We start from the raw sequence: 27,946 nt of genomic DNA on the forward strand, positions 1-27,946 counted from the left end.
AAGTAATGCTGATTAAAATGTATGTGAACTCAACATACTCGATTTACAACAAGGTATGCGAGAATATGATTAATTTTAAGAGAAAAAGAAATGGAAAAGAAGTAATTTGTCCTTGACCACAGCTTTTTACTAAGTTTTATGAACTATTCTTTTATTTGTGAAATTGATATCTCATTTACTTTCGAAATCACACAGTTGATTTGTTGCAATTTATGAAATTAATAAAAAAGTCAATCATGTCTATATTTTTGTTCACTTTTAACTGTCTTGAAAGCAAAGGTTTCTCAGCTTTCCTAACCTAAAGCATTTCTTTAATTCATTTTATCTCTTTTCAGCAAAAAGTCAGATTGCTTTATTTTTTTCCATCTTCTGGTTTTAACTGACTACCTTTATCAAACTGGTAATTCATTCTTCCTCGATGCACTGCATAGTTTGGGGCATGTATGCTAAAAACAACCTTCTTGTTGCCTCTGCTGGTTCATTCCCACGGAAGGATGGAGGACTATGTGACTCTGGACAAGTCAAAAGAAGACCCAAGCTTCAGAAGGTCCAGAATGACTCTTGCTGAAGGGCCAGACGAGAGCATTATTAAATGACAGAGGCCATTTGCGGGTCTGTATTTGGAACTCCTGCCGCTGACGCTAGAAGTGAAGCGGAGCTAGTAGCAGCACCTGCAGGCTCTCCCATCTCACGCAGACTGTCTGCATGAACTTTTTCCTTCCTGACCCCTTTTGAGGTCAGGCATTTAGCACGTATTTTAATATTATCCAATAATAATTAAAAAAATAAGAAATTACATGGCCAATTCCTGCTGGAATAAGTAAAAGTACGTGTGGAAGACCAAGCCCAGGCCCAAGTAGAGGAGGCAGATGCTTCTTGAACCAAAACCTGGAAGACCCAAGCTACTTACTTCACCAGTATTGGGAACCAGGGGGAGAGATAGAAGAGGGGCAAGGTGACTGTGGGGGCTCTAACAATACATGATTATAATTCTTCCCTCCCAGGCTTGTAAGGTGGTTGGTTACCTCAGCCTACGTGACCCAAAACTCAGAGGAAGGGACGGGAGAGGTGAACGCTACCCAGAAAAGCTTTACCTCGGGGTCTGTCTCTTCCACCCTCTCCACCACACGTGTCAGACCATGCCACAGGCAAGGCTGTGGCCTGCCTGGCGGCCACCACGTCTCACACCCACACAGCTCAAACAAGGATGAACAAATTTGCCTGCAATGCTCCTCATAAACAAGGCACCTGCACCCAGCCTCCGAGGGTCAGTGTCGGAGCGGGTATCGTGCGCCCGTAAACAAGGCTCAACCACGTTTAGCAGCCACTCTCAGGGAGTATAATTAATCCTTTGTTTAATGATAATCATTTATGCAGCTGAAGTTTTGTCCCTGCCCATGTCAACAGCCACACATCCTACTCCCGAGTTCAGCTTTGGCTGGGAAGGAAATGGCACAGAGATAATCCCTGATGATCATTGTTTTCTGGTACTTCCCACATTAGGGATTTCTCCCCTTCCACATTAGCAGAAAAAGTCATTCTACAATCTCATTGGCAAAAAATATACTTTCACACAGTTGTTAGCAGTGGCATGAGATCCAGTGCAGGTCCTAAGACACACAAAGAAAGATCTCAGAAGAGATGGATGAAAATCACTCCTGCTTGTTTCAACAAGGCTTTCCATCTGCTTGAAGGAAATTCTCATATTTTTATCCATGCCAGAACAACCTCCAAGCCCCACCCATGCCAGAACACCTCAGTCTTGTTAAGCAAGTTTCATTTATACATGTTCAGCATTTAAAGAGCTCTGAAAAAAAAAATCTGCTCAGCACAAATGCTCCTTAAGTGAAACAGAAGTCGTGAAAATGCATTGGAAATTCAGGTGCAAAGTTGCATTGATGACATATTCCTGCCACGGAGAAGCACAGGATATACTGAACAGCACCAGCCCGAGAGATGCCATCAGTACTTTTACAGCTCTTCTGCTCAGCTCAGTATGGAAATGAAGGATTCAGCCTGCATGGTCACAGCATGGAAACTGAACTGCTGCATTCACTACAGAAACTGGAGCTTGAGAACTTCAACAGAAAACCAGCCTCTAGTTCTCCTAAATAAACTCTCCCTGTTCAAGAATTCAGCAAGGCATCTTAATAAGCATCACTCATGTTCCTGAGGTGCTCGGGATCCCACAGGTACGTCATTATTGTTTTTGCTTTATGTGATTAAATACCCTAGAATGAGAATTGAGCACCTCTGTGGCGGAAGTTTTTTTATAAGTATGTTTATAAAATTATTCATATGAGTCCTAGCCAACCTCCCATTTGGCAAGGTAGACCTGAATACCAAACATCCTAACAGTATTTGCCTCGTGCAGTTGGGTTTGCAGTGGTATTCCTTGAACAGCCAATTCTGTGCGATCGCTATCAGGGACGGGTGAAATCAGAACCACGTAGGTCCTTGAAGTGCTACCAAAACTGTCAGCTTTCTCCAGATCCCAGATCTTGTTAGACGAAGCATCTGAGAAGATAATTTACAGCCACCTGATACTCCAGTTGTCGGCGTCCTGGCCACAGCTACTTACTGTTAATTAATCGCTGCACTATGAGGATAGAGTTTTCCCTTCGGAGAGCTCTTTCGTGCCCTGAATACAGACATTAAATACCTTGAGAGAAACGTGCAGAAGAAAACCCAGATGCTGCGGAGGAGCAGGGTGACAGAGCTGCCCGCATCCCTCCCCAGCCCCTCGGGTCAGCTGCGCCCTTGGAGAGGCTGACGTCAGTCACGGCGTGAAAGACCAGCAGCATTTTACGCAAGATATACACGACTACGAAAGCACTAATAGTGGTTTCCTCCTGAGCACTGACGACAGCTGCAAGGGAACATGTCAGGGAGCAGGCAGAGGACGGGCCAGCGGCTGCACAGCCTGCCAGAAGGAGCCACGCTCCCCTAGACCCGCCGGTCCAGGTCGAAGCAGCCACAACTGCTGGACGAGGTGCCCAAAGCGAGGGGTGCTGCCGGTCCCTCTGCCAGCCCCGGTGCCTCTGCAACACGTTCTGCTGCTGTGTTAGCTGGTGGGAAGCCTGGCCAGGTGCCTGCATCCTGAGCATCCTGCTCAGGGCTGTGCTGAAACGGGAGCCCGCTCCCCCCCGAAGGTGGCAGGTCACGGTACGCTATGCATATTGCAGAGGCCTGAAAACTAACGCCCGTGCAAGCTGTAATCCAGCCTGCTCCAGCGAGCCCTGTGGCAAACCCTCTCGCGCCGCGGCGCAGCCAGTATAGTCTTTCCTTCGGAAAATGCTAACTGCCTGTGACGTCCTTTCTGACTCCAGGCGAAACGGAAACCTTCCGCTCCTCAGGGGGAGGCCAACGTGAATGAATGAAACCCAAATGCTGGCATAAGATATGAAGGATATGAAGTTGAAGCCATATTTCCTCTCTCACTGCTGCATCTCAGAGCTGCAGTCCCTGGGGAAGGACAGGAGCGACGCTAGGTGTCACACAGCCACCCCGTATTGCCTTCCCCAGTGACTCACCCAGCTGTAACAACGCTTCCGCTGCTGTAGGGCTGGCTGTCAGTGCTTTTCGGTCTTAAATCAACAGCAGTAGTAAATCTGTTTATTTTGCTGGTCTTAACCTGGAGAATATAAAGTTCCATTTGCACGTGCCCGGACGGTATTGTTTGTAGCCCTCCAGCCGTGACCACTCAACGAGAGGGCAGCTTGTGCCTGCAGTAAGAACTACAAGCTGTAAGCCTTAAATACATCTAACCTCGATGGGAACAGACCCAGCGAAACCACGGTGAAGTAAAATTTCTGGGCAAAAAGGTTTCCCCAGGTTGCTTAAGCAGCTCCAAGTCAAGTTTGGGTTTCTGCCAGGCTTTCCCCCTCCCCTCTCTCCTCTCCCAGCTTTTCCACAAATGCATGCCACTTTCTTGTCATGAACCATCATGCTACATCTTATGCTGAAAGGAGATTTACCAGCTGATCCGAGATCCAGCTGTATGAATTAGTAAAGGTGAATATTTGCCACACGTGCTTCATAGCAGTAAATGCATAGCTACATTGCAATCCTTCTTATGCACAGTTGGAAGAAATACAAAACTTTTCCTCAAAATTTCAGACAGAGAGGCAAATTATGTCAGGACAGGAAGGGAAAGACTCTTAGCCAGCACAAATTAATTTAGTTGCTTTACATCAGTGGACAGTTTTGCCCAAGAGCCTGGTTCGCTGCAGCCACAAAACCCCAACAAAAGAGGCAACAAGTTAAATAAATGCCAGCAAGGGTCCAGCCTTGCTCGGAGCAAGTCTTGCCTTTGCTCTGGCACTTCCTTGAGGCTTTTTCTCTGAATAAGTTAGCAGGCTCAGCTAGGATGTAAGTTTTCAACTAATGTAGCAGCAAATTAAAAAATAGGTGTGTGAAAGCTAGAAAAACAACATCGTACTCACTGTTTATTCCTATGAATTCCTGAGACTTGTTTATCACAATTCTGAATCTAACACATGGCAAAGCTGAAAAGTAGATAAAACTAACAAGGAAAACTAATGTCTAAGCTAGTGCAGAGAGAAAACAAATCCCAAACATTATCTTCTGCATTCACAACCAAGCAAAGCACCAGACACAGCCACTTAAGAGCCAGAACCAAGAAACCTCAATGAACTGCTTGAAATGCATGGTAGGTATTTAAAAAGCACAATTCCTTTTTCTTTTTTTTTTTCTTTTTTTTTTTCTTTTTTAAGAATAAAACAGCAAAACATGTTTCCAGCAACAAGGAAATAGGACAAGTTACCCCATCCCGAACACAAAACACACGGTAAAGAATGGAGAGGAGAAAGAATAATGACATTAGAAAGACTTACTGATCTAATGGAAGAGCTGCTAATAAAAGTTACTGGGAAACCAGCTGATTTCTGCCTACTGTCACATTAGTTGAGCTAACTACATTAGACTAATGTAGTCCTTCTACCTCGGTGTATCAAACTGAATTAGCATAAGAAAATGTTTCCATCGAGAACAGCCTGGCACTGCCTTGTGCAGTACACAGACCTTACGTGCTATCTATGCTAACACATGACTGACAGTATTTCCTTCCAATGTTTCATTAATCGTATCCTGGACATTTATCGTGACTTAAAATCTCACTGCTTTTCAATCCAAATTAGAGTTAAAACAGTAACACCTTATGTTATAGGCAGTTATTTCTGGTTTTGTTCTTTTGACAGCTGTTAATACAGTGGGTTTTTTTTTACCTTTACCATATTACATCAAAAAGAAACTAGTTACTTTCAAACAAAAACTAGCAGAGTTCGTTTTTAGAACTATGATTTTTTAATCATTTCCTCAAAACATAAATTCATCTAAAAGCACACACGCTGAAAATGCTAACAACTGGCTGACATTTCACATGCCACTCCAGTTCCCTGCACTAGCTCTCTGCTGCCTTTTCTTGAGCTGCGAAAGCAGAGCTTTTGATTTACGAGCTAATTAAGTCTTAAAAAAAAGAAGAACAAGAAGGAGAAAAAAAAAACACCCTTGGTCTTAGTTGTTTTTACTTACCACTTCTTTCTTCCCAGGCAACAGAGCGAACGGATCAACTGGGCAGCCACTGCAACCTGCAATATATATAGACAGGTGTTGAGCAAAGTTTGCTTTCATCACTACGCACTAACATTCCTATTTTACAGTCCGGAGGCACTGCCTACCTGCAACTTAATGATCACAATCAACCTTTTTTTAGCAGGAGTGGGCAGCACCCGAGAGTGATAAAACCACAGGCTATTTCACACTTATCACATTCTAAAAAATGTCCCATCAGCATTTAAGTAGGAGTTGCTAATGTGTTCATGTGAGTGCTACGGGACGGTTTATTCCAGCCTGAGAAATTGCAGCCTGCCTGATCATTCAGCAATTTTTTTTTCCAATAATAATTTTCAAACAATATTTTGCGATCTCGAAAGCCTGTCAAGAGGGTGCGAAGAAGAAGTAGTACTGTTATTTGTCTGTTCGGGCGCCTATTAATCTGCCTAAGGACAGCAGCGAGGGAGAATCAGATAAAACGCGGTGTAAGTAAGAAACACGTAAGAACTTCTTTGAGAAGAGAGGATGGAGTTTCCTTCTTATCAGTGCTCCGTGTTTACAATTAAGGCAAACTCATTAGCATTTTGGCTGCGGTTCTCCTTCTAAATGAGATTTAAAGATGTAAGGACACCTTTGATAATTGCATTCAGAATGCTATCAAGGAAGAAGACTATGATAAAGAGGCACGTTATCCAATAAATACAGTAAGCTATTATAGATTAGGCACAGAAGTCACTGGCATTGCTACCTGTTTTACTGGTGATTTTAATGGGGAGCTTGAAGGGCTGCATTCGGCACCTTTTGAATTTTTACTGTCTCAACATGCGACCAAGAAAATAAGCTGTAAAGCAGCAATTTGATCAGCAGATCTGCTTCATCTGCGTGTACGCAGCCATATCCCCCTGCAACTCAGTGACTTAGTAACTCGGCGAGAAAAATAAAACTCTTGCTTCTTGCACCTTTCAACCCGGTAGAGACATGCAGCCTTCGGTGCTGGGAGCCAGAACTAAGTCTTTGCCTGTATCAGTGTCAGAGATGTTTAATAGGTGCTGGTTGTGGAGCCTCCACAGCCCCGTCTGCAGAACCGCCGAGCTCCTGCCACAGACCTGCTGGTGTAAAGCCAACCACCGCCATGGCCCTGACTAGGGGTGGTGATGGAGACAAGGAGACCTGAAAAGAGCCTGAAGAGGAAAGAAGTGATAGGAAAAGAAGTGATAGGGAAAGAAGTGACAGGAAACAGCCCCAAGGTCCATTTGCACAGGCTCAGTTTCCTTAACGGAAGCGTACTTTAACATCACCTTTAAAAATAGCCGGTTATAAACGATGCCCTGCATGTCGGAAGTCAGACGAAGCTTTTAACTGGGAAAACCTTGTGTTTCTGTGAGCTGTGGTTTATTAAGTCCTGAGTCACTGTTTGTGAAACCCAGCTCTGACGGTGAGAAGTGACGAAGTGCCCAGCTGGGGCTCGGCTGGCACATGGTGACGTCTCCGACAGCATTTTTATTCCGACGCTGTTCAGTCTATTTGCTAAGCACAGTCCTATGCACTGACCACGCTCATGCTTTAGGCAGGGATCAGACCCATTGTGTTCCCCCAAAAATACTTTTGGAAAGAAGAACACGGCCACTTAGGGAGACGCAGGCAATCTAGAGGCTGTCGTTGGCAGTCCGGGGCAGATTTTCCATAGTCAGTGTGGAACAACCTCCATAAGCAGCCGCAAGGGACGAAGGCAGGTCTTAGTTATCCCAGAAGCCTTTCCCTTGTTCAGGATCAGAGGAGAAGAGGCTGAAACTCTTCCCAAGACACCAGGCAGTGACAGCTATAGCCCAGTGCACTAACTTAGCATGCTTCAGGAACAGATTCAAGAGAAGATGCTACTGAGGAAAACTAACCCAATGCTCCTTTTCCCCCCTTTAAAGGTTTATTTTGAAGCAACTGCCCTAACGTCAGAAAATATTCCTGAACAGAGAACATTTAATAAAACAAAACAAGCAAGCGAATTTCAGGTGTTAGGATTTCCTGTCACAAAGGTGTTGGATTACTCCGCAGTTACCTGGGATCAGTCTACATGTCAGCCTAAAACCCACCTGAGACAGTTCTGGGTTGCACAGAAAATGTCTCAAACACAGAATGAGAAAAAAATTCCTGGCATGTGCAAATCCCGTGAGAGCTGAACTCTGTCCAGGCACTGTTATATGTTGCAAGAAGCTATAACACAGGAGAGAAACACGTCTGCATAACAGGCTTCTGTGCTACAAGGTCCCTCGCGGCCTTCTCACACAAACGAGAGGCTTGCTGGGAAGGTGTCAACCCCGTTCAGATTTAAGAACCAGGCCCTAGTACAGTAAACCAAGTGTACCTCAGTCACAACTAAAATCTACGTAAGTGAAGGTAGGTAGCAGAAATGGCCCTCTGTCCTGCAAAGGTGTCAGAGCAGCCGGGGTGTGTTTCCACTAACCGTGACATGCACAAAATCGAGTTGGCTCTTTCAGTAGACAGACCTCCAAAGGGTAGCAGGCATGAGGGAGACTCTCAGCTATGATCAGCAGAGGAAGTATTTCTCTTACAGTTGAATTTAATTTTCAGTGTTCCAAAGAATGCACTGCTAAACATTTACTGGGTATTCAGGATGCTGGGAAACTAGAAAACAACTCTGTGGCTCTTTGCTGAAGAGAAGTGGTATTGTCTGTGGCATTTGGAAACAACATTGTCCGTTTCAGCCTGTTCAGAAGTCTGGAACAAAGGTGGCTACCTGCACTTGGGAGCTGCAGTACTTTGAATTAGCCTTTCCTCTTGCAGATATGTAAAACCACAAAGCACTGACCAATAAAGAGAGAGATCGGTGCTGATTTCAATGTGAAGTACAGCCACAACAGCTATTTGGGTAAGGACTTGCCCCTGCTCAGCTGAAGAGCACCTTCTTGCATTGCGCAGCTACTTACAAGAGTTTAAGCTCTGGCTTTCTCTATTGTCTGAAAAGTATTCAACATGTAAACGTTTTAACCATGCAGTTTGTTATTGAAAAAGCCCAGTCAGCTATTCACTGTGATTGTTAAATTCCACATTGACATACAGCTGGGTATTTTCTAGCAATCAGTATTTGTAACAGGCTCTGTCCCTGGCGTTATATAGGGTGTCTCGATTTAACAAAAGAATGCAAACTTTTTTTTTTTTTAGTTGATTACCTCATTCATATTCCATTAGGAAGTGTAAATTTGTCTTTAAAAATTCAGTGCCTACCAGGAAATTGTCTGGTGGGCATAGCTGCAATGCAACCTGAGAACATTCGTTTTTGCCCAAAGTTTCTACTGTAGTCAGAAATAGTGAAGAACTTACAAGGCTGCTTTGACAGCAATAAGAAACCACCTGATTGAATGTATAAAGAATCTGAATCCTATCACAAGGTTCTTCATTACAATACTGTCTCTCACATTAATGATATGCAAAAGAACTAATGGAGTTATTGTAGTTAACATACTTCGGGAGCTGAGTAATGAGTAAAGTCATAAAGAGGCAGCAGTCAACAGAGTCAGTGCCAGGAATGGGAGGGAGAAATAAAACGCAAAGTGAAGGAGTCAGAAAGAGAAAAACTACAGAAAAGGCTTTCATAGATAAAAAAGGAAAAGAAGTATTTCAATACAGGACAGTTTTTATGAAGGACTCATATGGCCAACAATTTTAGACAAAGTGATGAGTCTGAAAGGAAAGAGGGACCTGGTTTTGTAATAACTGAGCAGACCCTTCACTATGGAACCAGTTAATTCTCATTACAACATGCTTCAAATATTTTAGTCGGTACAAACGCATCCTTGGGAGACAAGCTAGTGGGGTTTGTTGTTCACATCCTCCATGATAGCTGTTTTTCCATCAAGGACAGAAATGACAATTGTTTTTATTCTTGTTGGAGACCCTAAATACGTCCTACCCTCTCCAGAGAAACATGACAACAGACAAAATGGTACAGACACAAATAGGGCTTGTGCAAAACAGCACCAGCACGAGCCTGAATTTGATTTCAGTCAGAACGCTAAAAATATTAATTGTATCAACCACTTTGAAAACTAAAACCCGGATACATTTAAAAAAATATCATAGCAGTTCGGAACTTTTATCATTTGTCTTGAACACTTAATTAAAATTTGAGAAATGTGCATTAAAAAAACAGAAAAACTCCAGAACAAACATCTGCTGAGTTCTTTAGGGTAAGAAATTTTTAATCACAAAAGAAACCCAATATTATTCCCCTCTTGCTAACCTTTCCTTACCCTTTTTATAGTCTCACCCCCACCCCACGTCCCCCTCTCTTTCTCCCTTCTGTTCAATCTGTCAGCCAATCTTGTATTCCACATCCTCCTGTTGCCTCCCATTTTGGACACATATTAATGAATGCAAATAGCATCTTCCCAAGAAACAAGTAATGGGGAGGAGGAAGAAGAGAAGAAGTGAAGGGAAATGTGAGAGCTCTTAAATAAATAATAATATTTACACTCTTATGTAAACCTTAATTTACAGATCTCAAAGTGCTTCGGGAAAGTAGGTATTGTTAGCTCCTTTATTATTCAAAGACAGTTCAAAGACTCTTTTCTTTTTTTTTTTTTTTAAATCCATTGTTTTCTTCCTACACAATTTGTTAACCCTTGGCTGACACTGGACGTGGTGTTGCCGGCAGCAGGATGAGCCAGTATAATTACCAGGCAGCCAGCCGAGTGTGTTTACACTGCCGAGGAGTTTACACTCATCTCACATTCCCAGCCTGTCCACTTCTGCTGCCCATGGGCTGGCCGGCCCGCTGGCCTCCACGTGCCACTCACAGGGCAGCTTGCCGCTTACCATAGCCATGCTTATTTGTCTTCTACCTAAATGACTTCTGCCTAAAAGGTTGATTTCAGAGTGACTTAGTATGAGGATTTTGTTAAAATAAGTAATCTCCCACAAAGATGCTACTCTTTCAAAAGGCGAATAGGTACTAATTTTGTATTGGAATTGCACATTTCAAATATTAAACACCTCAAATTCCAGTTTAGAAATTGATTTTTTTTTTTATCAGTGACAATGTTTTGTTACTTATTGTTGCAGAATCCTTGGCAGTATCTCCTTTCAAAATTTTTGTCCCTGAGATGGCTTTTAGACAACTCGGCTCTGGTTGAGTTACTAAAGCTGAGGTTTTGCCATAAGGCCAGAGAATAAATCTCTTTTCTTTAAACTTACTTTCCATACAACTAACTATCCAACGTGATAATTTTGTATGTAACTTTAAATGAAATCTCTAAAATTAACAGTAAAATTAAGCTCTCTGGTATCTAATAGATACTCTATCTGAGTAACATTCCATAAAATGTAGTTCCTGAACATGAATAGTTTGTGATTATCAGCTAATATTTCTGTCGTAATAATCACTAATGGACCTCAGGTCAAGTTTTTCAAAGAACTCAGTGCAAGGATGGATTTCTCAGGAGTTAGCGCTACAGTAATTTTCTTATTGCATTTGACAAACTAGTTTTGCTGCATAGTTGTAGGATCTTGTAATTAGAAGACTTTTCTGTGCCACACATCAGAAAAATGTTTTCCTTCTCTCATAGCAACTTCTCCCAATTGCACCTATTCCCCATAAACTATTTTAATCCAATCCTGCTATCACCTGTAAAAACTACAGGTAGTTTTGGAGGATTTTAGTCTAGTAAAGATGATACTCTGCATGACACAGGAACTGAACCCGTCTCCTTGTAGTTTAAATTGGATGTTGGTCCTCAGCCTTCACAACAAACAACATCCAGAGAAATGTAATGGCAGTCCTTCCCTTCCCTTCCCTTCCCTTCCCTTCCCTTCCCTTCCCTTCCCTTCCCTTCCCTTCCCTTCCCTTCCCTTCCCTTCCCTTCCCTTCCCTTCCCTTCCCTTCCCTTCCCTTCCCTTCCCTTCCCATTTCTATTCCCACAGACTTTCCATAGACTTCAGGTGCCCATCTTTAAGATGTACACAATGAGTGACCTCACTGGAATAAGATGACCATCTCAATCTGTTAATGGTACAGCTTCTTGTAAACCTTTGCAAATAAAGATCTACCACAAACACAGTACTTATTGCAGTTCTTATCGACTTAGAGGAACTTACATACATTTGCCTGTATGTATGTAGGACATATTATGTTCTAGTTAATCCTTTCACACAAAATATTTTTGGCTTTTTGAAGGGGTATTATAGGAGTAATGAGAGCAATGTTTACTTATCCAAAGGAAGGATTCCATTAACGCAGGGACACACAAAGGAGAACTTTAAGGTATTGAATAAATCTCTGAACTTTGGGCTCAATGCTGGCAGAGAGAGACTTTGAGCAGTGAGGCAGGGAAAAGTAACCAAGGAAGTTGAAAAAGAAATCAAAACAAAATATTCCCTGACCTGTTGTTAAGCTGAATTCATGAAACAGGAATTTGAGCATTTCTGGTGAACACACAGCGATACGTCAAGGATATGTGACTCCATCATTAACATTTTTTCCTAATGCAAACTTTGGCTTGTCACTCAAGCCAAAAGAAGTAGTACAAAAACAGAGGCAACCTTCTCGCTGCAAAGGGCGGATGTTGTTAACTATTAAATTGAACAATTCCTCTGCTTAGGAAGACACAATTTTATGTCTCTAAAACAGACCAATTGATAAAGCTCTGGGTACATAGTTTGGTTGCTCTCTAAAGTCTCTTCAAAAGCCAAACTTAAGCCCCAGTCTTGTGCTTATTGATGATCATAAATTTCCTGGCGTAATATGATGTAAATGAGCTGATGATTTGAGTCTTGCTAAGTATCTCTGTCACTCTGTATGAGCATAACCTTAATAATCCATTACTCAGCTAACGCCCCTCCTATAAAATCATTGCAGTATCAATAAAGTGACAATAACACAAAAATGAGACTTCCTTAACTTGAAAAACAAGTGTTTCTTTGTTTGAGAAACAAGCATAAATTACTGCTGTGAGAAGACAAGAATTGCTTCTTAACTGTTCTGGAAGGACCTTTTTTTTTTTAAACCTGAAGGTAACAAATGTCATTTTACATATATTAAGATTTAAACAGCCTTCTCTATTACAGATGATGTGTAACCCAACACTTACAGAGTTGTAAAACTGTAACTTTATGCTAATTTCCATAAATTATGTAAAGCCCATTTACAAATATGTTATGTGCCGTCCTTGATCCCCGCGCTATGATCTGATTGGCCTGCTATTTATTTATCAGCTTGGTCTCCAAATGCCTCATAAACTGTTAATGGTTACAGGAAATATGATTTGATTTGTCTTCTCTCCTTCTAACCTTGAAGTTAGTCACAACACATGCCACATATGACATTAGTGTTCCATTTCATCGTTGTACGAGTTTAAAAACATCCGTAGAGCTTCTTTATTTGAAAAACGTTATTGAATAAAAGAGGATGAAATACAGACATTATATTCAGAGATATTTCAAAACAGACATTTTTGAGTAACTATTGGATGACGTCTCCACATACTGAAGCTCTTACCGGATGTAATCGGTATGTTTGCAGTTATTCCTTTCACTGGAGCACAGTGTCAGGACTCATGACCGGGACTCTTCCAGCCTAGCTGCACTAAGGGCAGTGGGGCACCGCGACCAAAGCCTGTCTGAGGTGCTCGGGGACCAGCAGTGCCGCTGGTGTGCCAGGAGGCAGCCCCAGAAGTGCTGCAGAGAATGGGAAAGTCCCTGGTCCTGCAAAGGTGTTTGGTGCACACCCCGACAGCTATGCAGAAGACTGGGAAAAATTCAGCTGCACTTTCTAGATGAAGGCTGCAGAGAATGTGGTATCTTGTGAAACACATGGGTATTTCTCTTAAAGGAATAAATAGGAAGTACACAGATTCAGAGGAATGCAGGAAAATGGGAACAGAGCGAACTGTTGAGGTTTCCAGTGGAGTTTACGATGTGATTGCACGCACCAAATGTACAAGACTAGACCCAGTCCCCTTCTCTCTGCTTTTACTCACAGAAGTAGTTCATGTAAGTGTTGTTACTAGCTGCAGCTGCTCTTTCAAGTCTACGATGCGTCTCATGCACTTACCTGCGAAAACGAAGCACTCCTGCACAGTAGGAAAGGATGCAGATTAACAGCGACGACAGCAAAGGGTAGCATGGGGCAGAAGATATAGCTCATGCAAACCACTTATTTGTAACCAAGCATGTTATTACATCTGTTCTATTGACTTACTGATATTTCCTCAGTAGAGGCACTGCTTCTTGTTGCATTAATCCCACCCCTTTCTAATAGGTGTAGTATTCACTACGTAGACGGATTCAGCTAGCATTTGGCACTCTGAGGATTAAAACAGCCCACAAATGGTATTTAATGCAAAGCCAGCACGATCTGTTGAGGAGGCATACAGAACAGTTTCCAGCATCTCTGATGTATTCTGTAAAGAAGATACATAAGGCTAAATGTGTCTGATACCAATATAATAATATCTGATGTCTGTAGAGTGCATTTCACATTAAAGGGAATTAATCTGCTACAGCATGCTGAAGATGTAAGATTAAGAGAGAGATACAACTGGCTGAGAGAAACTCCCGATGAAGGACAAGTTAATGCTACCTGTGGCAGACGTCACACCATACTTGACATACCAACACTTCCCCACTTCCCTATTTTGCAATCTTAAACTTTCTAGATTTTGAATGGTCCTGAGTTTAAAATTGTTTTTTGAAGGGGAGTCCAGGGAAACATCCATCTTAAACAACCATTTCTGAGAACTGCCTGTGCTTGAAAGTGCTTTCTTGAGAGAAGTGGCTTAGTGCCAGCTCTGTCCACGCTGGTAAGCACAGGAACATTCAGGTGGCCAATGTGAGAAAGCTGAAAAAAATTCTACTGAGCTGTTCAAAATGTGCCACCTCTCGGCCAGGTGACAGCATCGCGTAGCATCGACCCATGGAGCAGCTCCCTCTGACTTTGGGGTAGGTCAAGGCTGCCCACTGCACCCCAGCTTGCACTACTGCCATTGGAAACAACGTTTGGGGCTTAACCAAGACCTAAGAAAATGGTGGAAATCTTCCTGCCATAGCCACGGGCCCTGCTTTGATGCTCTGCTCTGAGCTGGACCGCGCATACCACCGTCAGCGCATCTCCTCACCAAACACCTTCCTCCTCCTGCTCCCAACCCCGTGACACCCCATCCCAGCTCAGCCTGACCACAGCAACCCACAGCGCTCTGCTTCTGGAGGAAGAGCTGGCACCATTACAGCCAGGAGCAGACAGACCTCGACTGATGCCCTAAAATCACCGACACAAGCCCCAGCACAGGGCTTGGGAGCAGTGCGTCCCGTCCCCTCCGCAGACACTGCCTCCTGCAGCGGGACGCACGGCAAGCACCCGCAATGGGACCCCCTCTGAGAGCAACCAGGGGATTCACACCTCGGCAACGAGGAAGAGCTGGCAGGGCTGGGGAACGGCACAATAATGCCATTAAGCCCCATAAATGCGCATCTGACAGTCTGGTAGTTATTCGCAAGGTCGTGCCTGCACCGAGGGAGGGAAGGAGGACGATGGCTCGGGTGTTCCCAGGAAGGTTGCAGCTGTTAATGTGTAAGCTGCTCCTCACCCACGGCCAGCAGCAGGTCCAGCTGTGCTGCAATTTGTCGCCACACACACGGAGCTGTTGGTCAGCAGCTCTGGCAGTCAGGGAGAGACGTGCAGAGCTCATCCTCCACCAAAGTGTTTACAGCTTGCCAGAAGGAAAGACAGTTCTCAGATCTGGAGATGCAGAGATGCAGACGTGTTGCTGCTTTGTCTGTTCCATAGATCCCGGTGATATAGCAAAGCCACTCACAGATAAGAAAACGCATAGTTTTTTTGTGGGCTTTGCATCGCAGGGATTTCTAGAAATGTTTGCGAGATACAGCTCCACTTTTTCTTTATTTTTTTTTCTTTTGTTTTAGGACAGTCTGGATGCTAAGGCCCTTTCTGCCACAGCATTAACTTTGTCAGATGGGAACAAGCCTCAGTAAAGGAATGTTAGCCTTGGCTAGGTATTCAGAGTTAAATTTTAATTTAACCTGTGGTGTTAGAGCTACAGAGGAGTTGCTAGCGGTTGGAAGATGCTTCTGCCAGTGCTACGGGAGGACAGCACATAGCAATTACTGTCTTGATAAGCTACTCCACCTAGACTTCTCCAGCTAATGCAATATCAGTTTACTGCTGATATTCTTGCCATCCACCCTTTCTGCACTTTATATCTTCATGTTTAGACTGATTCATAGTATTATAGTCCACTTTTTTTTTTTTTGGTATGACCCACTGAACCCTGTCAATACTGACTGACATATGTCAATCAGATAGCTCTTCATCTGTGTCCCACTTCTCCCCCAGATCGAAAGATTTTTCTTTCCTTTTTGAGAATATACTCAACATTTCACAAGAAGCCAGATAAGGAATTCAGCAGGCCTAGAAGATAAATGTTTTCTGTTTTGTTTTGTTTCCAAAAAGTTGTGGTTCAGCACAACTATCTCCATTTGACTTCCTTTTCGATCACCCTCTATATGTTAATAATTCTTACCCTATAAATTGCTCTGAAACCTTGTACCATGAGATATCTGTATTGGTTTGATCACTGGTTTGTTCCTTCTTACAAGGAAAACGTACTACTTTTGCTATTCCCAGTCATGTTATAGCCCTCTTGGACCAAGTTATCTGACCCAGTTCCCCATGCCTGTTTTTCAGACTGTTCACAAGTAACCAGGCTTCCCAGTGCATTTCAGCTCTTGCTTCCATTTCGGATATGGTCAACATATTCCCATGTCTCCAACCCTAGTAGCTACCCTGCATTTTACTCTCTGAAGAATACTCTTTCTTTCCTGCTTTCTTCCTCAGATATGCAGCTAACCTTGCGAACAACAGGAGACACAGATACCCACATAGCCAAATTTCTTTCAGAGTCAAAGAAAGTAAGAAACCGTCTGAGCAATATTCAACAAACACACTTACCTACGGAATAATCCTCCCTGTGCTTAGGTGTGTAAGTAAAGACTAGATTAACTGCTATTTAAAGATAAAACACACACCTGTCATTCCCCCAGACAGGAAAGGGTTGTACAGAGGATTCCTTCTGCTTTACACTTGTGAGAGAAGCTTTTTGAGGTCTAGGCTTTTGAGCATAATTTCATTTTTTAAAATTCCTTTCTTGTATTCTCTTTCATTAGGCAGATCTTGGAAGTAAGAATTGCCTTGCAGAGCATTGCATCACCTCAGCTGCTGTTAAACCAAATAACAACACACAAGACCACACTATGTCTAGGATTGCATGTGGAATATGTGAACTTGCTGGAAACTCTTATTTTCCAAATATAGTTGCACGCAAAGCGCTGTGCCAAAATTGCGTGAGAAACAAAAGAGGGGACGCTTTCAGTCATTACAGTAAATAATACTTTCCTGCCTGACAGCAGAGAAATTTTATTTAGTGTGTCATGCAGTGCAGCTGGCGCAGCCTTCATCTGGTGCCAAGTCACACAGCTCGTGCCTCTGAGAAGTACCTGCTCAGTTCGATACTGCTGCCCACAGCCAAAGGCACGGGCAAACAGGGCCAGTTCTGGATAGGAGCTAAACTTGAAGTGGTAGGTCCAGGACAGAGAAAGCCTCTGAGGAGCAGAGAACCGCTCCACAGCCTTTGAGTACAAAAACAGAAACCATAAAAACTCACAGGAAATTTCTCCCTCCTTTCCTGGGAACTTGGTCATGCTTGCTGGTGCAATTTGAGCCTTGCCCAATACAGAAACCACTGCGCAGGAGAACCAGCAGGACGGATCTCAGGGACCCTGGAGAAGGAGGTGGCCACTCTACCACCCTCCACCTTTAAGCCCTTTCAATTAATTTTGTTTCTCTTACATTTGATTCAAAACACTTTCTACAATTTATTTACATTTTGTAGAAGGCCAGCACAGTAAACACTGTCTTGTGTTCAATAGCATTGTGCATAAGAATAATCAGGAATTTGGAAGTGAAATTGGAGAAGACGATGCTCTCCATGAAGCTCAGTGGAATAACGTAATACTCCAGTGTCTCACTGGCCATATATTCAGTCTTTTGTGCATTTCAAGAGAAATTGGAGTGGATCACCCAACCTGCCTTTCTGAAGCATTGCCTAAAATCCAAAGGAGATGGAAAAAGAGGTTAGAGGTGGAGGTGTTCGAGACATTTCAACTCTTAGGGAATGCTGATTTGTCAAAACTCTTTGTGATTCATGCATTTTTTAATGATAAAACTTCTGAAGGAAAGATTTCTTGGACTGGAAATTGGACTGCTGTTCAAACAGGAGGAAAGGTTTGTGGGATGTGAGCCCAGAGGTTTCGTTCATGAGTAAGTCCCAGTAAGGCTTGACTGTACATCCTCTTCTAACCACAGCTATTCCATGCAAATGTCTGGGGGCAGTGTCATTTGAATAGCAATTGCTGGGGACAAGAGCTACTTGAGCTCATTTTCATGTAAAAAGATCAAGAGTAGATAACCTGAGCAACTTAGTCAGCAGAGCTAGCTTTAGAGCAGGGATGGCCACCTGGCAGGGGCTTAAAGACACACGTCATTTAGCCCACATAGTTATCCTTCATACAAAGAGAAACAATCAAAAATGTCAATAGCAACCAGCATATCAAGTTTTCCATGTTTATCACCAAATGAAACGTAAGATTAGAAATGTGTGTCTTTCTCCTAATGGTCACAAAAGAGAGAAAACATTTGCCTTTTTATATTTGCCCATATCAGATGTGTATCATTCTCAGATATAAAAAAGAATTGAGGGCCTGTGCGTGAAAGTAATTTGTATCCTAATAACACCAAGCCACAGTGAAGCTCAGGAAGAAATCTTTCACAAGCAAACAAAATACAAAGGTCATCAAATACAAAAGTTTAAAAGTTAAAAGTTCAAAAAAGGGAAGGAGGAAGAAATAAAAGATAATGGGTATAGACAATAAACGAAGCACCACATGAGGAATGTAGTTAAAAGCTCTGCCAGAATCTTAATGTAACATGCTTTATAAGGAAAGTACAAAACAGTTTCCAACTTTGATAATTTCCTTAAACATGTCTCTTCTACTAACTCATAGGAGCAACTTGAGGACAACACATACATATTCCAGGTACCTTAGCAAACTCTGAAATAAATCCACCTTTCTTTGATCATTAATTCATGTTAAAAGTCCTTCTTCTCAACACTACCGCTTTTACATTCATTTGATGCAGATGTTGAAATCTGATTAAATCTAACAGTGACTGTTTACAAGAATAACGAGGAATTGCCAAGAAGAGGTAAAAAGCACTTATGGACATGATGAATATCATCAAAGAACTCAAAGAAAGATCTGTGTGTTTAATGACGTTATTGCAAGCTGGCATTTCTGGTGATACAGACAGACAAGAAAGTACACGATCTCGATGGTGCTGAGGTTAACTGTCTCCATTTGGAAAAATACAACTTCTGTGTAAATCCCCTATTCCCACTGAAGAAGAGAAAAAGATCCTTCAGTATCCTGTATTCAGCCAAATACTTTGCAATGAAACAAAGTAAAATCAATTCCTGTAAATATGATAAATGTAGAGCTGAAGAGAGAAAGAGGGCAAGTTTTCAGCAGATTCTTTCAATACTCCTACTAGCTTCATAGAATCATAGAATGGTTTGGGTTGGAAGGGACCTTAAAGATCGCCCAGTTCCAACCCCCTGCCATGGGCAGGGACACCTCCCACCAGCCCAGGCTGCCCAAAGCCCCATCCAGCCTGGCCTTGAGCACCTCCAGGGATGGGGCATCCACAGCTGCTCTGGGGAGCCTGTGCCAGTGCCTCACCACCCTCTGAGTGAAGAATTTATTCTGAGTATCTAATCCAAATCTACCCTTTTTTAAATTTAAAATCACTACTCCTTGCCCTATTACTATTCTTCCTGACAAAGAGTCTCCTGCTTTCCAGTAGGTCCCTTTTAGGTACTGGAAGGTCACTCTCTGGGGAGACATTTTATGTGGAAGCACACGTTGACCATCCACTTTAAAACTAGGATTTTAATTGTAAGATATAGCTACTGACCTGTAATTAATTTCCACCACTTCAGTTTGCCTTCCATATTTCTAGATGACCTAGTGACAGAGGTGATAAGTTATGTTGTCGTATTTCTCTTCAGCTGGTTCCTTGTTCTCATCCTTTCCCTTATTCTCCCAAGTGTAAAGACCCTCTGGCCACCAGAGAAACAGCAAGATTCATTTCTGGAAAAATGTGGAGACCTCCAAAAGCCATTTCATTCCCCTACATAAAACACTTTATCTAAAATAGATTCATCTGCCTTCTGTAGACACCCTGGAAACCTAGTCTCTTGACTCTCACTGAGTATAAACTCAATGAAATTAAAACTACCATAATAGTCACCATCTTGTTGAATGAAAAAAATAAAAAGCTGAAAAAGGAATGGGGAGATTTTTAACATTATGTATAACTTCCTATGAGAAAAGAGTCACCAGATTTTGTTCTACTGCCACATCTGCCAATGCCTTGCAAAATTCTAACAAATACCTGACATTCATATTTCACTTACCTCCACACAATGACTCTTGCTTTTAACATACAGATAAGGAAGCTATAAAAACCCTGAGCATTACACAAAAGTGCTAGAAGTGGCACTTCAGAGGAATTCATAACCACCATTCTCTCATAACTGGTAATCGAGAGAGGTACTGAAATAGTGAGATTTATCCTCACAGGGTTACTCTTGGAGGCTTCCAGTCAATCACAATCAATGGAGAGAGACCTGCTCTTTCAGAATGTGTTCAGTGGTATTACCGCGGTACCACTGCAGAGAAGCTTTTTTTCCTCTGCTAATGGAAAATGCAGTCCACAAACATTTGCTCAATTGAATTTTTTCTCTAAACTCATTTTCTGAACTAATTCAGTATACTGTGATCCCAGCTGACTGATGGGTTACGTCAGAGAAATAACCTTAGCATTTTGATTTCCCAGAAGGCAGTGATAAGTAACTTTCCTGTCCCTTGGACTAGGTTGAAGGACTGGATGACTTCAGATATCAGTTGTGAGGTTCTTCCCTAGGACGGGTCTTCCTGAGAGAAGAGGAGGAACCAGAACCAAACCCATGCTCAGAGCAGCAAGGTAAGGCCAGAAGACAGGAGAAGCAAAGCCCTCTGATTATTAAGGGACTGTCCTTCAAGAAGGAGAAAAGAAGTGGGAAAAAAACACCATATTTCCAGTTATGATGTAGGCTGGACCAGAGTCTGAGCCTGCTGTCTATCAGTGATCCCTACAGAGATCTGAGATATACATGTGTATATGGAGTCAGTATTGGGTTTGTTGACCTACCGCTAAACCAGCTCCAGATCTGAAATGGTGTACCTGCCTGACCCAAGCAGAGCTGCAGAGGACGTTTTAACTAGTGCAGAGATAGTGCCCACCTAAAGCAGCAATCATCTTTGGAGGCCCTTGCGCTACAGCCATGTTACTGCACTGTACCACAGTCACCTCGCTTTGAGAGTTCAGCTATGACGATGCACAATGCTTTGCAAACATCAGCAGTTGTCACAGGCATGAAGAAAGATTGGGTGTTGACTTTTGAATTACACAGTTCAGAAAAGAAATGCCATGGGATACTTAAACATAGTAAATACTTGGGAACTCTAATTTATGTCTAACTCACAAGAGGGAAACAAATAACAGTGCCCCAAACCTAATGGCATGCAAAGCACGACAAAGGAGACGTTCCCCGTTGCTCAACTGTTGATTGTACATGCTAGAGAAACCTCAGCTTTGCCTCTGGTGACAAACAGCTTGTAAGGTATGAGGAGATTACAAGCCGATGTTCTGTAGTTGCAAACCAACAACAACAACAACAGAAAGGCTGAATTAGATGTTCCCTATTGACAAAAGAATGCCATGCTGAAAAACAAGTATAAATCCATAAAAAATAAAATGTGGTGTAGAAGTATTATAGAAGTTGTTCTCTCCCTCTGAAGTAACTGTGGATTTCTTTCCTGTACAGCTAAAATCCAAAACCAAGCTAAACCTAAGCAACATTGCATGACTTTAAACAAATAAGAGGAAGACTGGGTTTAAAGTAAAGACACCCTAAAATACTTGAGTCTTGTGTAACCGTTTCCATCTTTCCTCAGCAGTGGGACTTCTAAGATTAAATACTAAATTTTTTAAAATGTGTATACCAGACTCATGACATAGAAACCTCCTATTCCGTATAAGGAATAGTCCGGTTTCACCCCTTCTATCAGTTCAAGTCTGTAGCTTGGATTTTCTATAGCATATTTCTGGAATTTACAAAAGAAGCCAAGAGAGGCTGCATCAGCATTGTGCTCTCAGGGGATGTGCCTACAGCTCTGGATCTGTGTGCAAGCTGCAAACTTCTTTTGTACTTCACTACTGTAAGAATTCAGCATGCACTCTAAAACAATTTCAGTTGTTCTAGAAGTAACATTAAGACTTTAAATAGATGCTTTTGCCAACTTTGCACACAGTGCTGATTAAGAAATAGTGATATATGCAGACCCGGATATGACAACTTGTTGCTGTACCTGTAAGCCTATAAAGCTGTATAGTGATGCAATGCAACACACAACCCTAAATACGTCTATTTTTTCACATTAAAAAATCTGATTATTCATTTCTATTTAGATTTGTGTAACATTCATAACTACACTGACATTGTACTACACCCAATTGCCAAAATCAGAAACAAGCCCTCCTATGTCAGTGAAAAGAGTCGTATGGAAGGGGCGTTGCCTCTGGATGAGCGAGTGTTGGCCAATGTTTGTGAATCAAACGCAAAGATAAGACTCTTCTACATCCACAAAAGTGGAAAGGAAGTAGGCAGGTGTTATATATTTGTGGCATTCTCTGTTAATAATAATTGATGCCAGATCCTTTTTTTTCCTCCATCCAAATTCATTCTATTAAAAGTTTCATCCTGCTTATATTTTTCAGGATCCCTGACTTCCACAGAATCAGTCTTATATCTAAAGCAAGCAGGACTGTAAGAAAAATTGCTTCTTGAGATTACAGTGAAAGTGCCAAGGAGCACATCGTGTTGAAGAGCAGTGCATCTCAAGCTCCTTACTTGCCCCCACAAAATGCTGAAACAGAGCGGGGGTACACCTGAGGGAACATAATTCAAAAGGAGTAAGTGGCACAGCCACATCAGTGCTAAGCAGTGTCCGAACTACAAGTTCTTACGTGACAGGGTGCAGCATTTCTCTAGTGCAACCACTTTGATTTTGGATCCAAGCGTGCAGTTCTGTGTAGAGACACTGCTTTTGAACAGACAAGCTTGGCATTGGCATTACTTCAAGTCCTTCTTGCACATTCTTCCCGTGGCTGGTGCTGACCTGTCCTCTCTGAATGAGCCCAAATTCCACTGTTGTGGAATGAGTCTATTTTCTACATTCCCAAGGACTTCATTTTATTGTGACCACAACTGTCAAGTTACAGGTACACACAAGGGATCACAACATCCCACATTTCAGGGTACCTCTTCAGCATCCCTTTGTCCCATAGCTGTTTGTATGGTGGATCAACAGGAATCTTCATTTCTCTGAGCATAATAAAGTATTGTAATAGAATTGTATAACAACAATAATGTACATATTTCTTAGTAAAAATAGTTCAATTTCAAAACAAAAAGCTAGCTTTATAAGTAGAGGCTTGCAAGGGATTGCAAGCTGTGAGGTGCAGCTCCCCACACCACAGCCTGTACTGCAGACTACAGAGGCAGCAGCACTCCAGTCACACTTTGCAGCTCTGCAGTTTCCAGAGGAACACATAGGATGCTTATACATAGATATTTTTTCCTGATAAGAGGCTTAACCTTTGGGAAATTGGTGATGCTAACTACTAAAGCCTAAGCTCCATAGTGCTGGTTCTACAATCCTCTCGCTCACCACTCCAGTCATCCTGCAGGAAATCATCTGTTCTCACAGGATCACGTATTTTGCACCAACCAGAGATGTGAAGAAATGTTCTGCAAATATTTTTCATCTCTGTTAGTTCAAAGTACTGCATTTGCTTACACTGCAGCATAAAGCCCCTGTAGAACCATCCCTCTCCTCTTCTACAGCCCTGTAGCCCTGCTATGCACTTGGTAAGCTTTTCACCATATGTAGATAATACATTTTCCATCACTTATAACACCTATGTTCTGAGGGTTTTACTAGGAGCTACTTATTTTGCTCTTACTTGTATTTTATCCTCTGTGATGAAAGCCTAGGAGTCAACAAAGAAGGTTGAGCTGAAATACTGATGCAAATAAATAATTAGAAAAGTGATGTTAATGGTTAATGAAGTGCCCCATTTCACAGAATAGGAGAATAACATGAAAGAGGTCTACCAGAATGCTTTTTTTTTTTTCTTCAAACAGTTTTTCTTCTCTTACATTTTGCAGTATTAGAATGCCTAAATGCCTCTCCAGCTGGTGTGGCAATGAACCGCAGATGAAGGTAGAAAAAGAAGCTGAGAAGTCTAGATTTTTCTAGTTTCTAAAAATGTCAAATTTTGCAGGCGAAGCCTCTCTTGAACATTTAACATTGCTTCATTCCCATGAAGCATCAGGGAAGACAGCTTTATGATCCAATAAAAAAGAAGTCAAGTGGTTTGTTTGAAAAGCTCTTTAGCCTTTCAGATAAAGCCAGCTTAGCTGTGAACCTATCTGTCAAAGTTTCATTTGATCAAAAATAAAAAAATCCAAATCCAAAAGCTAAACACTGACCAAACCTGAAGGCTCGTGTCCTCAGAGTTCCCAGATTTTCTCTTAGTTTTCTTTACCTTTGTAGTCATGACTCTTTGTTACTATCTTTAGCACCAGCTTCTCTAAGCATTAACAAAACAAGCAGAGTCACATTCCTGGAACTAAAGGAAAGTCAGCTAGACAATAGGGCACCCCAACCTAGCTGGAAGAAGACTACACACCATGAAAAAAGTAAATTCAAGTAAATAAATAATACCCCCTGTGAAGCTTGCAAGTACCATGCTTTGACCAGACATGTGCAGGCACAAGCTGGAATATAATAGGACCCAGCTATCTTGATTCCAGGGCCACCGATCAAAAGGTGTGTTTCCCAACCAGCAACGCAGGCTCACCACCCACTGACTTCTCAGGAAAGAGCCGAACCTTCCCCATTTGCAACCAGCAAGAAAACAATATCCAAAGAGGTGGCTCTGGGTGGAACAGCCTTTGCACGAGACTTCTTCTGGAAGAATAACAAATGAAAGGCCAAGTTTTAAGGCTGCATAACACTCAGAACTGCAGGTATCCACGAGGCTGACCCATTTATCACTGCGAGCTCAGAGTCTTTAAAGAAAGCCTTGTTTTGGAGACACTGCCTCTGAAACCTGAGTGAATACAAACAGGTCAGTACTGGTTGGTACAGCACACACTGCAGGTGAGAGGGGCAGGCAAAAGGCTGGATTTTTGTGTCCACGCTCACAGTAGGTAGCACCTTTCTCACTTCAGCAGTCCCATTTAAATGAGCCAGCCCATAGAAAAGTTTTCTCAATATAAATATTGGATTCTAACCAACCTACTTTCCATTTACACATCTGGGATTGCTTCAGAAAGGCAAGAGGAAAGCTTCTCCTAATAACTCAGAGCCAGAACATGCAAAGCACTTTTAGGCAATTTGTCCGTGGCTAAAGAAAGAAACAATGGCACTGGCATAAGTTTGCTAATAGGCTGGAAACTCCTGTCCACTCTGCTTTCCCCTGCAAGCCAGAGATTGCAGCTGCCATGTCTTGTTCCTTATTGTGATGCTTCATTTTCATTGTTTCAGTACCTGAGAACATGCACCATATCCTTGCAGGACGTTCGAGAAAAAGAAGAGCTCTATAAAAGCAACAACTCAGGAAAGCTTCCCACACATAGCGAGGGGAGTGTTATTATTTATTATCTCCTCCGAGTTATGCACCTGCAGTTTCAGAGTTTACCAACTGACTGTACATCAAACCCACAATTTTAGTGGGTTGAAGCCTACAGAAAATCTGGCTTACAGAAAATACTTAGCCTTGGTTTGAAGAGAACTGATGAAGGCAAAGTCAGTACCCCCCTGAATTAACTGTTTCCAATATAAACAATACTCACAGTTTAAAAAAAAAAATTGTGGACTGTATTCCAAGTCTCTCTCTGTCCACCCTTAATATCTGAAATATTTTTCTTAAGGTAATGAAATTAAATACTTAGTACTATTCAGATCCTAGCTTGAGCACACTGCCAATCTGCCAAACTGAGTAATTTGCACAGAAATTTTAAAAACATATATTTTTAAGTACAGAGGAAGTACTTTTTCCAAGTTTTTTTTTATATAACTTTAGAACTGAATGCTATAGGCAAATCCAAGCACAAGTCCATTCTTCATTTTCTGAATTCACCCTAGCATGTTTACAGTTAAAAGAAAAAATTAAAAGGATTTAAAATTGCTAATAAATATTCACAGATAAGAAATATAAGTTAGACCATAATATGGAAAAAAAATTGCAAAAAAAAATAATTTCTACCTCTATTTGGTGTATTCTATGGTTTCTCCTGTGTTATACTCACTTTGTACACTCCTACTGCCAGACATTTTCCATGTAATGTAAAATTGTAATTAATATTGGTCGTACATTTCCATTAAAGACTATGACAGCAGTGGATGAAAACTGGCATGTGTACTAACACACTTTTTCCATAGCTGGTAAAATTTTAATTCATCCCCACCATGTGCCTACATTGAAACTGCCTCATCTGGGACCGACTGACACCAGCTATGCTGCCAATTGGTCAGTGGACTCATTTCCAAACGAACAAGCAGCCAAATCACACAAACTTTATTCACATTCAGTCCTGTCCAGCATCCCTCAAGTATAATGCCACCAGAGATGCTCTGAAAACCTACAGGATTCCTTGCCCAGAAAAGCAGTGCCTTCCAGAGACAGCAGGTCAATAGCACGGCCATGGAGATAGGGCAGTCTCTCTGCCCAGTAAGACTGTGTAACTCCACAGATAACAATCAGGCATCTTTTCATTACCTTTGTTCTTTATATCCTTATGGAAATAAGAACAAAGTTAAACTTAGCAACAGCCAGTTTCGGAAGTTTTGGAAGCGTTTTGGAAGGCTGCCTGCTCCAGATGCATGACAAGTTTCTCAGACCTGCTGCTGTGACATCCGTACTTACTAAACAAAAGGATACTGGGCCGCGCCCTTTTTCGCACCAGGTGACATTCAGATATAATGCAATCTGTAATTTCATTAAACCTGTCTTGCCAAAGTTTGCAATGATCTCAGCCTTAGTGCTGCATCCTCACCTTCCTTCCTTCGACACAGACACTCACGCTCTTCTGCTTAGTGTTGCCTTCTCTTTCCTTCACTGTCAGCCTTCTGCTTTTCTTTTACTTCTCTCACAGTTCTCAAAGGAGTTTTGCCTTTCCAAGTCCTCTTCCAATCTCTTCCACTTTCTATTAGCACCCTGTAGGTCTTTGACCTTGGTTTCTTTCTCTCCACCTTCAAAAATTCCTCCTAGAATCCCAAGTGCAAACACAAGTTACAGCTACTGTTTCTGTGCCACTGAAGTGTTAAAGGTAGAGAAGGTCTTATGAATTATTAAAATAAATCAGAATCATTAGCAAAATAAAAATAGCAATTTGTGTTAGAGAGCTTCTCAAATGTGTGCAGTGACTGGTTTTATATACAACTTCCTAAGATTTTATATACAGAATAAAAAAATTAATAAAAATAAAAATCCAGAGCTACTACAGAGTGGAATTCATTCATGTTCATTCTTACAAGATGCACTTCAATTTGGGGCAAAACCTGACTTGTTAGCATATTCCTTGAGAAAGTGCACATTATATAATAGAGACTCGTACACGTAAACAGGAAGCAGCACAATTTTGTGAGTGCAGGCTTATGTGGCTAAATTTTGTCTTCTTACTACTTAGCTACAGACTTTTCACGTTTTCAGCTAATTCCCCAAGACACACACACGGGTAGCCTACAGAGATAATGCAGGGTGTTAGGCTCTGAGTGCTATGAGCACGGGAACAGAAACCAGTCACCATCATGAGAAATCCTAGCCCTGCTGAAACAGGTATCAAAATCTCCACTGAAAACACCAGCCAGCCTTTCATCTCCTTGTTTAAAACCAATTTAGTCTATTTTTGAAGACAAAAAGTTACCACAAGCACTCCTAAGGAGAGCAGAACAACATGAAAGCACTTAAAGATACCAGCAACAAGTAGCAGCAATGGGTTTTGTACATAAATTCATCTGAGCTGGCTCCGTCTCAGCACAGCTCTGGACCCCAGCACTGCAAAGCACACATCAGCCCAAAACAGCCAGTGCAACGCCAGGTGAAACCTGTGCTGGA

General features: G+C 42.0%; 1 protein-coding gene and 1 long non-coding RNA gene across 11 annotated transcripts in view; one reads left to right on the plus strand and one right to left on the minus strand.

Moving 5' to 3' along the window:
- LOC310899405 lies at positions 1 to 26,890 on the plus strand. Its single transcript, XR_014584260.1, has 3 exons — positions 1 to 2,192; positions 16,436 to 16,576; positions 20,593 to 26,890. It is a non-coding gene; the product is annotated as an uncharacterized lncRNA (long non-coding RNA).
- SLC34A2 (solute carrier family 34 member 2) overlaps positions 1 to 27,946 on the minus strand; it is a 58,948-nt gene that overhangs the window by 12,194 nt on the left and 18,808 nt on the right. For 5 of the 10 annotated variants that reach the window (XM_083835722.1, XM_083835721.1, XM_083835720.1 and 2 more), the window contains one exon: positions 5,554 to 5,609. The gene's annotated coding sequence lies outside the window, so the exon portion shown is untranslated. Of the gene's footprint in view, positions 1 to 3,533; positions 4,816 to 4,856; positions 5,525 to 5,553; positions 5,610 to 5,699; positions 11,424 to 13,783; positions 13,986 to 26,885; positions 27,024 to 27,946 lie in introns of those variants that run through there. The other 5 variants (XM_083835717.1, XM_083835715.1, XM_083835723.1 and 2 more) reach the window with 5 other exon arrangements.

This window comes from Anser anser (assembly GCF_964211835.1).
Source record: "Anser anser genome assembly, chromosome: 4".
NCBI classification, from domain to species: domain Eukaryota; kingdom Metazoa; phylum Chordata; class Aves; order Anseriformes; family Anatidae; genus Anser; species Anser anser.